Here is a 12,248-nt window from a genome sequence, read left to right on the forward strand (position 1 = left end):
TCTATCCATCTATCTATCCATCTATCTATATAACAATGGCTGAGTGAAAACACTTTGCAGCTAAATGTGGACAAAACGGAAACTCTGGTGATTGCTCCTGATGATAAGGTTCCAGGGTTGAGTCAGTACTTGGGTGACTTAGGTCAGTCTGTCAAACTGAGCCTGAGAAACCTGGGTGTTGTATTTGACAAAGACATGTCTGTAGTTCAACTCTGCAGAAAACTGACCAGAAACTGTTTCCTTCAACTGAGAAAAATCTCTAAACTTAGGAAAATGTTGTCACAACATGATCTGGAGCTTGTAAACCATCTGTCTTCTCGCCTGGACTATTGCAACAGTTTGTTTTCATGTCTTAACAAGAAGGATCTGTCTCGCCTGCAGTTAATACAAAACTCTGCAGCGAGAATTCTGACCAGCTCTAGTAGAAGAACTCACATTTCTTCGATCCTTAAATCTCTTCACTGGCTACCAGTTTCTTTCGGGATCAATTTAAAATGTTAGTTCTTACTTTCAGAGCTTTTCACGGTTCAGGACCAGAGGAGAGAAATCCTTCCAGGCTGTTGCTCCTAAGCTTTGGAACGATCTTCCTCTCTCTTTGTGTTTGATGGATCTACTGACGTCTTCAAGAAACATCTGAAGACATTTTTATTCGTGCAGGCTTTTCCTTGATTCTCTGAGACTCCTGTATTTGTCTCCTGGTGTCTTTACCTTTTAAGTATATATATATATATTTTTTTTTTTATTGATTGTTTAAGTGCTTAGTGACCCTGGTCTAGAAAAGCTCTGTACAAATACAAATACACTGCCTCTCCCCCAATGTAGCCGCGATAGCCTACAGCATGAATAAAAATGGTCCGTGGTGCAAAAAACTGAATCTGCCTTTTCATTAACCATGTTGTGAAGCATGATCCTTTACATCTTATCATAGTGTACAAAGGAGAATGAACAAAATGACAACCTTAAACACAAAACATCTAGCGTTAGCTTTACAAATATTGTAACAAATTTACAATTTAAATTTGTTTCAGGGTATTGTTATTTTGTTTTACAATTTGTCAACTTTTAGGCACTTCTGGTCCAATATAGCCAAGACTAATACTTAGACACACATTTACACGTTAATCTTGGTCCACTGCAGACCATCGAAATGCATTTTGATGAAAGTAAATCTGACCTGATTCAAATATAAATGACGAAGGAAGGAGAGAGAAGCCACCATTTAATGATGGAAGCCAGGTGAGCAGAGGGCCACATGACACGTCTAAGTTAGTGAAGACTCATACATGCTGTGTGTGCAGCACTGAGGAGCAGGAACGACTCAACATCTCCCCTAAAGGCTTTCAGGTTTGTGTGTGGGAAGCAATGAGAGTTTGAGAAAACCTGCATCAGCATTCTCCTCACGAGCGTGTCACCAAAAGGCTCGTCTCGGAAGCCGCGGCAGAACAACAGCTAGCCTGTGTAGCACAAGATGTTTCCGACGGATGCTGCATGTGTGAGCTTGATAATCACTCTGAGAGAACCGAGTGACTAAATGTGAGAAGATGTTTTGTTAACTCTGGTCTAACTAAATGTTCCCAGCCTGGTCTTATGGGATGTAATCCTGCATGAGTTTCAAGAGGAGATCTGCATTCAGTGAACCAACACACCTGAAATTAAATATGTTACAGGTGAAGTATCGCACAGGGCGCCCCAACTTTTGTGTAATTGCAAGCTACTTGCACCATGTGACCTTTTTGATTTTTTTCCACCAAGATTAGCATCCGTTAGACCAGAGAAATTAATTAATATTGAGAATTAAAGCGATTTATGTCCGTAAAATTGTTTTTATTTGCTACTAACTCACTCTACGCATTTATTTAAAATCCCTTATTTCTTGCCTGAACCTTTCAACATTGATGCCACAACAGTTCAATTGGAATCAATCATATTTTAACAGAAAAAAATGTGAATAAAAAAGAACAACAATATTTTATATAATGATATATGCTTTGTTGCAATATTTATCTATAGTTTCTGACTGAGATTTGCACTAGTTAGGCCAGAAGAGTGAAATTCAATTTGATCAAATTCTGTTCATTTCCAGCTTTTTTTTCCCCCAATAATATAGTTTTTGTCTAATTTTCACAAGATTACATAGTTTGTTTGAAGTAGGAGACAGGTTTTACTGAAGAGGAAATATGACAATTTCTCAAAACAAAACATTTTAGATAGTAATAATTAAAAAAACAGGGATTATCTAAATTGATTTTTATTTCACACGTGCCTCGTATCAAATCCCTCACGGACTGGTCCCGGATACAGGGTTTCGGTCAATAAAATTAAGTTTTATCTTTTTAATGTAGCCATCAGATCAAGCTTCAAGATTTGCTACTCTTGATGGTTCAAAATCGAAGAGGAAGACATCTCAGTTCGATTTGAAAAGAAGACATGTGTGGTTTAATCAAAAGTTTCTCTTTCATCTGCAAGATTTCTTGCTGCATCCAGATTAGAATTGAGGTGACCACGGATGTAGATTTGATTCTTTATTATTCAATCAAAATAAATGTTTTCAGATATAAAAAAGTAGTTTTAACAAAGATTTTTTTTTTTTTAAATTTTTTTTATTGAAGGCTATTTTTATTCACATATATATTTATTTTTTTAATTGCAACTCTTATTATTATTAAATATTTTCTTTACTGAATAAAAAAAATATGAATCTATCTTCATGGACTAAAAAGTATTATTTCCTGAGACCTTACAACACATTGTTCTCTGGACATTGACTGATTCTTCAATCTTCAAGAAAAATTTGAAGAATTGGATAAAAATATCAATTGTAAAAAAAATGTTTTTAATTTTCTATCCGTGAAATTCTTGATTTACATTTTGAGTAAGAAGCTAAAAATAGAATTATTTATTTTTGTGCGTCAATGTTTAGTGTTTCTTATTTAGTCAGAGACAGAGGCTGGGAGATGAAAAAAAACTAAAAAACATCATAGTAAGCAACTTAAGCAAAAAATGTGTACACACGTGGGTGTGGGTGTGTGTGTGTGTACGTGTGTGTGTGTATGTGTGTGTGGGACGGTCCAACAGCCTGTTATTACCGCCTCTCTGAGTGACAGCATGTGGGCGAGAAGGTAATTGCTGAAGTCTGCCTGCGGTGTCCAGGGCCTTCAGGGGAGCGGATGTAGAGCAGACTGAGGCACGCAGAGCCCAGAACCATGACTCATCTCTGCGCTCACTCTTGTTTATTTACTCCGCTTGTCTCCTGTTGCAGCCGGCCGCCGCACCGACAGACAAGGAACTGTCAACCAGTCAATGCTTGTCTTAAAGGATTTCAACTGTTTAGTCTTTACTAGACAAGCTGCTTAGCCAGTGTCCCGCGTAAACAGCCTCCAGACCTGCCGGACTGTCACTTGTGTTTACTGGACACAAGTGGACGAGAGTTCACCGGCTGCTCAAACTTAAACTTATTGTTTGAAGATTACACCGACGCTAAGACAATACAGATACGATGTGAATGAGCTTCAGATCCCAAATTTATTTTTTTCTATTTTTCTGTTAATGATGTATTGACAGTTTGTATCGTAAACTATACATTTACATACAAACCTCACGGTAGCATAGGAGTTATTTGTTATGCACTAAGTTGCTAAATATTTAACTAAGAATATGCTCCAACTGGAAAATAAAACTTCTATTTACCAATAGAATGCACAGTTTGACAAAGCATTTTTAAATGTGTTTTTTTTGGTCCATTTAAAGTGATTTAATGGTGATACATTACTCATAATAAACTGCAATTCATACCTTTCTGCTTACAGTATCTTCACTACTAAACAAAGCTATACAAGAATTTAAACCAAAGGGATGACATTTTTGAGCTACCTACATATAGTACCTATAGTGTCAACAAGGACTTGGACTGGTTGAACCCAAAACTGTGATACAGATTTTAAAAGAAAAGAAACTCACCCGGCATGTTGGTCATCAGCTCTTACAGGCGGTGGTTGAGTGAAGACGAAACTCTGATGCAACTGATAATGAACTAATTTAATATAATCAAGTTTAAGAACAAAGGGTCCTTTCATGCAATATCATTTTTTTCAAAAATTATAGGAATTATAATTGTGGGTTTGTGTTCGCGCATACAAGCGTGTGTGTTGTACGTGTGTGTGTTTATCAGATGGAACTTGAAGCCGGAAGAGGGGGTTGACCCAGTTGAACCTTTCACTCAAGAAGCTATAGAATTTGGCAAAAACTCTTCCTCCTATTCCAGCAATGCCATGAATCACGAATAGAAACACGAAGCCGTTCAGTCCGCCTGCTCAAATCAATATTGGAAGACTCACACAATGAGAGAAATGATTGTCAATGTTTCATTCATGCTCCTAAATTGAAACGTGAAGAACAGCACAATGACTCAGGAGTGCTTCACACAGAACACTGCAGGACCTGATGTGACCCGGTCAAACGCTCGCTCCTCTTTCAACGCTGAGAGACCAGACGCTCAACCCTAGCATTACGCTATAATAGTTACCTATAATCAGTTTGCTTTATTTGACTTATTCCACAGGCTCCAGAGGGAAAAACAACTAATTCTTCCATTTATTTACACATGAGTTTAGAATAAGAGTGGATGGAACTGGTCCCGCAGAAGTTCATGCCCCTACTCAATAACTGCCTACCCTGCTGGACAATGCCATTGAACTTTGAGAATCCAGACTTTACATATGTCCTTAACTATGTTGTGTATGGAATCGGAACCCTTGAATTCTATATTTGGGTCTGTGGTAACTCAGGATTTTCTTAAGTAGGAAATAATTGCGTATTCAAGATCGAAACAGAATTCAAAAAGCAGTGGTTGGGTCGCAGGGGCAGCAGCCATAAGAAATAGGCGTAGCGGATTAAGACCACAAAGTTTCCTGGAACTGCCCTGAGGTCTCTATCTAGTTAAACACCCTAAATACCTCCTGATTTCAAATATGTCCATAAACCTTTTGGGCCATCAGCAGTTTTACCATTAGTTTTCACCAAATGATCCTCACTTTATCCATAAGGGAGTGTCTTAGCCTGGAAAACTAATTTTGGCCACTTGTTCTTTTGGCCAGAACCTAAAGTTCATCTGATCTAGCTGACATTCAGAGTCGTCAATCAATTGTTTGCTTAGTTCTTTCTTTCACTCAGGTGACAAGGTTCTTCAAAGGGCAGACCTTAGTCCGGATTGGTACTGAGACCAGGTCTCATTCAGCGGAATAAATATAAATGTCATAGATTGTCACGCTGCTCCGGTTATGGTCACTTAGGTTGCTGCCATGGATGTTGATATTTTATTTCTTTCTTGAAATGAGCAACTTCATTTTCTTATTAACTTATAAGGTAGGCATTCGATTCCTGTGTTGTTTTGGGGCAAATGTTTGATAGCATTTGATTTTTACAGTTTTTTTGCAGCCATCAAAAACTGAAAAAATTATTTAGCAGTTAACTGGATATTACACTTGTTGATGTTCCTTTATTTAAATGTGAAAGGTGTTTTATGGAAGGTATTCCTTATGTCATGGTCCACTTCCTGAGACTTTTATTTTTGTCACTTCCTGTTCCCTTCTCCTGCACTGTGATTCTATACTGACAGTATGCGAGGGGCAGTCCCCGAGCGAGACCACAGCTGCCGACAATTGGCCAAACTAGCTCTGCAGCTTAAACTGGGAATGCGGGCCTTTTGTCATCGTCAGTACGTTGCATCTCTTCTGACTCCTGCTTGCCTCAATCATTCATTCGTAGAGACTGTATCCTGAATCCTGACTGCTTTTCTGTCAGCACTTTTCGTTCCTCCTTTTTTTGGCGAATTTTTCTCTAGTTCTAATTTTCGCCTTTTTGTTTTCTAGCGAATCTCGCCTCCAGTTCCTCCTTGTCGCCTCCTATTTGTTTTTCCTTCCTTTTTTTTTTCTATAGACTATTATTTCGTTATGCACTGAGGAAGTGGACTCCTTGTTATTTATCCCCCTCATATGGACATTTTTTTGGTTTTGTTTTTTATGCTTGTATTTCTTAAATTATATTTGTATTTTATTCAACCTTGGCTTGTGTTACTTTGGTACAATCTGCTTCTGTGTCACCTTGTTAGTAAATTTGTCACACCTTAATGTGGATGAATGATAAGCTACATTAAGGGTACAGTTGTGTCTTTTAAAAAACTTTCATTGGGATTGAGAGTCTTTGAACAATGCATGTAATGTGGTTCTGGAGCAGTACTGCCACTTACTTTGCCATTGACTTTGTTTCTATCCAATGCAAAATTGCAAAGTTAAAATCTTTTTGTAATTTTTTTTTTATTGTATTCAAATATACAGATACAATTAGGAAAACATATGAAATGGGCAGCATGTAGTTTCATAGGGGCATTAAAAAACCACAGACCAATGAGCAAACCGTAACCAAATGTTTGTTGTATATTTTACAGTGAATCTTAAACACAATTTTCACCCGTGCATAGGTTTATATAAACATTACTCAGATCAGCGAGCCTACTGGTCTAAGGTTTGACTGTGTTGAAACATTTCATCATCTGTGATTTAGAAATTCAGCTGACAGCAAGCTTCATAAGAAGTGAGTCAACTTGTGAAATCACCAAAGTGCCCCATTTGAGAGCCACTGCATTATTTAGCATCTCCGCATTAGTAACCAACAGCAGCTGTGCGACTGCCTAACTGCACCTTTATCCTGTCAAGAAGCGACTGCCTGTGCATTGATGTGACTGCTACCTTTTACAATGTTGTTGTATTGATCTTTATCATTTCTCCACTGCTGAGAAACGCACATTTTAATGGCTTGATGATCAACACCTAGTAGAGCATCTACAGACAGGTGGCGCTCCGAACCTATTGACATCTTTGTTGACCCTAAATTGGCAAAATAACATTCAAGTTATTGGTGTTAAATGGAATCAAGGAATAGATAATGGTGGTGCTCAGGATGAGTATTCCATCTAGCTGATGCTGTAATGCCAGCCAAATCTGTTGTGTTAAAATGTGTGTTACTGGCTCCCTTCAGTGTCGTAATACTGTAACTGTAATGTCGTAAATTCTCTGTTTCACTGCCAATTATCCGTGTCTGTTTACTAAAAGAGAGAAAGGCACTTGTTGTGTCAGTTTCTTTTTTTATGTTATCATCCTGAAGACTTCTCTCAGTGCCACCTCGACTAACCCCCCTCAAGGCCAATAAGTAAGTAAGTAAGTAAGTAATATTTATTTATATAGCGCTTTTCGAGACCAGGGTCACAAAGCGCTTAGACAATCAAAACAATACTCAAAAAAAAAGTACATACTTTAAAGATCAAGATAATACTGAGAACAACACAGGAGTTCGAGAAATTCAAGGAAAAGCATGAACAAATAGAAACGTCTTAAGGTGTTTCTTAAAGGAGTCAGTAGACTCCATCAAGCACAAAGAGAGAGGAAGATCGTTCCAAAGCTTAGGAGCAACAGCCTGAAAAGGTTTCTCTCCTCTGGTCCTGAGCCGTGTGTGTGGAACCATAAGTAGATTCTGATCCACAGACCTCAGAGCCCGAGCTGGGGTGTAAGGCTGGATCAGATCACAGATGTAAGCCGATGCTCTACTCCGTGCCTCTCCGGATGATCGTGCTTCTTACCCCATCTGTACGGTAGAGTCCAGCCATCCTGCGAAAAAAAGCTTATTTTGGCCGTTTGTACTGTGTGATCTTGTTCTCTTGGTCACTACCCACATTCATGACCATAGGAGAAGGCTAGGGAAATGGTTCAATTTAATCATACAACATAATGTGTCACGATAAATCAGCTGCAACTAATGTAGAAAACAGAGAATGTGAGACATGCAGCTCGCATTACAAATGGCTTAGCAGCAAACACTGTCATAAACAATCACCCGACTGGTCCCCAACACTCGCAGTACCTGATGTCATCAAAAGAAAATCCGGCCGATACTGACTGCATTTACATTCTGCCCAAACTTGCAGCTCTTCTTATCCAGCAAATGTCTGCAAGTCTTCCTGGACTGTTAGTGCTGTCTTGTTAACCGCAAACTTCCATGAATCACTGAGCCATGACTCATCCTCGCTCTCAAACTGATGACTCTTGTGTCTCACTCAGTGCGCATGCTTTTTTTTCTCATACTCTGGATTTGCTTTGAACATTTTTCCGATGAGTCATTACTTGGAGCAGATGCAGGATGATACATGTGCTGGCGCAGCAGCTCTGCTTTCAACCCTGAACTTGTCTGATGTACCATGGCATTCCTCCTGAAATTGTGAAATAAAACGAAAAGTGGTGAGGTTGTATGTGTTAGACTTTTTTTTTTTTAATTTTCACATGATGTCATCAGAAGAACAACGACTTATATTTGCTTTAACTCTATCTGCGGTGGGGCGGAGCCTCAGAAAGATAGACCAATAGCTGAGCCTGTTAGAGAACAAAACATATATTGTTCTACGTTTCTTTTACCCCATCTAAACAGTTCATGCATCACAGCGGGATGAGGATACGAGATTAGGGGAATATAACTGTTTATTCTATAAATTTCACCATTTAAATCTTCAGCTTTAACTGAATCCATTCAGAGCCCATGGTTACCCACCTGATCCAGCACCCCACGCACTGCAAAAACTAAGGAAAGGTTCCGCCATCAACAACACAGGCGACAGGCGAGGCACATGTCATGACACCCCACCCCTGCTCTCCTCCTAAACCGGGCAACTGTCCACCCATGCAGAGGCCCATCCTGCAGGTCACACAGGGCCACATTATTCTGGGTGATATATTGCCAATAAACAGACAAAATTATGTTGGCCGCTCGAGATTCTATCTAGCTGTTGGGGTTATTGATTTTGAAATTAATTTATGTGATGTGAAAAAGCATAAGGGCACATGTTGCAGTGGATATATATATAATCTATTAATATACAGATAAATCCCTTCATATAATTTCATTATTTTATTTCGTACTGACACCACAAAAAAATTCCATGTCATGTGTACAACACGCAATAAAAGTTTCTGATTCTGATTCTGGTTAAAGAGGGGTAATGTTCTTGCTGATGGTTCGTTTGAAAAATGTTTTGAACAAATAGTTGTTATAAATGGACTAAATGAGTCCATTTATACACTTCTATCTGGAATCAGGAAGGTTTTCTGCAATTCACTCACCATCGCTGCTCACATATGATCAAAGATATTGAGAGCCTAAAAGAATGATTAATAAAACTTTATATCACGGTCTAATGCATTATCAAAACATTAACAAGACCTTATAATACATTTATAATCAAGTTTGACAACATATAACAATGTTTATGAAATGTATTATAAATCCAGTCAAACATTATAAATACAGTATTGAAACTATAATATTGTTTTAGGAATCAAAGAACAACTCTAACATACATTAAAGTTTTGGTTTAATTTAGTTTTATAAATAAAATAAAATAATGCCACAATAATGGGTGTCTTTAAGGGCTTTTAAGGTGAAAACCCGACTCTCTTGACTCACTCGTTAGCTTGTGACGATGCAGTAAGCCCCTCATCATAGATAGATAGATGGATGGATGGATGGATGGATGGATGGATGGATGGATGGATGGATGGATGGATGGATGGATGGATGGATGGATGGATGGATGGATGGATGGATGATGGACGGACGGATAGATAGATAGATAGATAGATAGATAGATAGATAGATAGATAGATAGATAGATAGATAGATAGATAGATAGATAGATAGATAGATAGATAGATAGATAGATAGATAGATAGATAGATAGATAGATAGATAGATAGATAGATAGACTTCTGCTCCAGCCAGCTGTAATCATGCCCCACTTTGTTTATACAATGATTCCCTTAGAGGTGGAGACTTCCTTGATTGATGACGCTGTGCTGACAGATATTGATACATGACCAATCACAGCAGAGTGGGTGTGGTTATGGTAAACAAGATTTCATCTCCAGAAACGTGTTTTCAGTGGGCGGGTCTTAAGCACATTTTCTAATGTCAATATTTCAATTAAAACAGTTTGGTACAAACTGACACATACTGATGAGAACAATAGAGGTCCAAGATCAAGAGAAATTCAAATCAACACATTAGTTACCCTTCAGTAGTGTGTCAATGCTCTATCATTGTCTTTAGTCAATAACACATGATTTAAAATGTTTACGTATTTCAGAATACATTTCTTTGTAATAACATAAGACAGTAACAAAATATCCCACGTCTTTGACTCATATAACATCATAAATTGTGTTATAAGTTGCCATATTTGATTACAAACTGTCATAACATCTTCTATAAAACCATACAAATGCTTCATAATGTCTTTTTAATTTGCTCATATTTTATTTTACAAAATAACTGCATAGAAATGTTACTGAATGGGAAATAAAACTCAAGATCTACACTAAAGCATACACTGCAAATATTTTTAAGGAATAAATATATAAAAATATTTAAATATATGGTAGATAATTTAATTGAAAAGAGTTTATGTATGAGCCAACCTAATTAATTTATAACAAGATGTTTTAATTCATTGATGCTCGTTTTTAAGAAGTTGTTTACAATGAGTTCCTTGACATAAATAGGTGCTTTTGGTCAAAGAGGTGTCTTGAGGGATTTCATATATTTGTTTAGCCTTTATTTAACCAGGTTTGTCAGTTAGAACCAGTTCTTGTGTATAATGACAGCCTTGCTGAGAGGTAGCATAAATATCAGACACAAAACAAACAGGAACATAACCATAAAGCTAATAAGATGGTTAAATAGGGGCTCTTTATTTAATATGGAGGACAAACGGTTTCCTCCTCTAGTTGACCTTTGAGAGAATGGCGAGGTATGAACTTGAATAAACAATCAGGCTCTAAAGTGTCTTTTCAGTGTGTCGCTACCAGTACAATAAATATTTATTTCTCAGTCTTTTATTGATTAGTTCAGTATTATTTTTATTGATAACTATTTTCAGTTGGCATTACACTAGTATGTTGGCCTGCATTCAGTTCCAGAGGTCTGCAGGTTCCCATGCTGCTTTTATTAAGGCTAATTAGACTTCCTGAAATGAAAGGACTGTGTTGGTCCACAGAGCCGGCTCGTCGTGGCTGGAAGGTTATGTCTAAAGCCCAGCGCTCCCTCCCTCCCTCACACACACACACCATCACCCAATTCATCCCCCACACCTTCCCCTCTCTTTTCCCGCCGCCTAACATCATTTGGCCGCCTTTCTTAGAGTGGCCTCAGAGAGAAGGTCATGGAGTGCAGGAATGCCACAACACAACTCACAGCCAAATGCTTATGCATTCGTCTTCTAATGTAACGATCTTCATGCAATGGAAGCAACATGTTCATGATGAAAAATACTAAAAACTACAGAGAAAAGCCACTAAGGTCCACAGCTCTGCTATTTCTGACACATTGAAGACCACTCTGGAACTCCCCCCACCTAACATAGCTAAGACGACGCTCCATTTCTTGAAACACCTTCATTAATCTGCGGGATTAGCGGTTGGATATGTCAAAAGTGTCTTGCATCGTTTCCCACCAAAAAGTACAACTTACGGCAGTTCTCCTTAGATTCAACTCTTCTTTTGGCATTTAGCTTCTTATCTAAAAGCCTCTTTGCTTCTCTGTCCCATATTGGATTTTAAAATTAGGACTCATGCATATACATGTGTCACATGTCAGACTAAAATCTTCTCAAATCATCAGAGATTTGTGAAGTTCACTGACTACTAACCTAAATACATGAACATACACACTGGATCCGATGCAAAGTTGGTGGCAAGATGAAGCCAGTTTAAAGTAAAAGTTCCATTAAAATGATCAAATTGCTTCATATTTTTGAGTTGGAGGGAGCAATGATGAGAGTTACTGCTAAAGCTCAGGGTCATATAAACCAGGTGTCTTGTTGAAGTAACCTTATATGTTCACAGACTTTATATAACAGCTCAAGATTTTATGTTGTATTTTAGTTCGGTCGTAATGCAATGCCTATAATCCCAAAGAACAGTCATTCTGCGACTTAGAATATGCTCGTCCACAGTCCCCCAAGACTTCAATGGCAAATTTTGACAAAATTGAACTTGGTAACAAAAATGTTAAAAGGAAGGTTCCTTATGAAAGAAGCAAGTATGCGAAAACAAACACATTTGTTTTCAGCCCTTCGGGTCACCCTGACCCTGAGATAACACAATGGTTAAGGAGAAATCAAGATTCTTCGAATGACAGTTTAACAGCTTTTT

Source organism: Callionymus lyra, chromosome 17, assembly GCF_982586985.1.
Source record: "Callionymus lyra chromosome 17, fCalLyr1.hap1.1, whole genome shotgun sequence".
Classification (NCBI taxonomy): domain Eukaryota; kingdom Metazoa; phylum Chordata; class Actinopteri; order Syngnathiformes; family Callionymidae; genus Callionymus; species Callionymus lyra.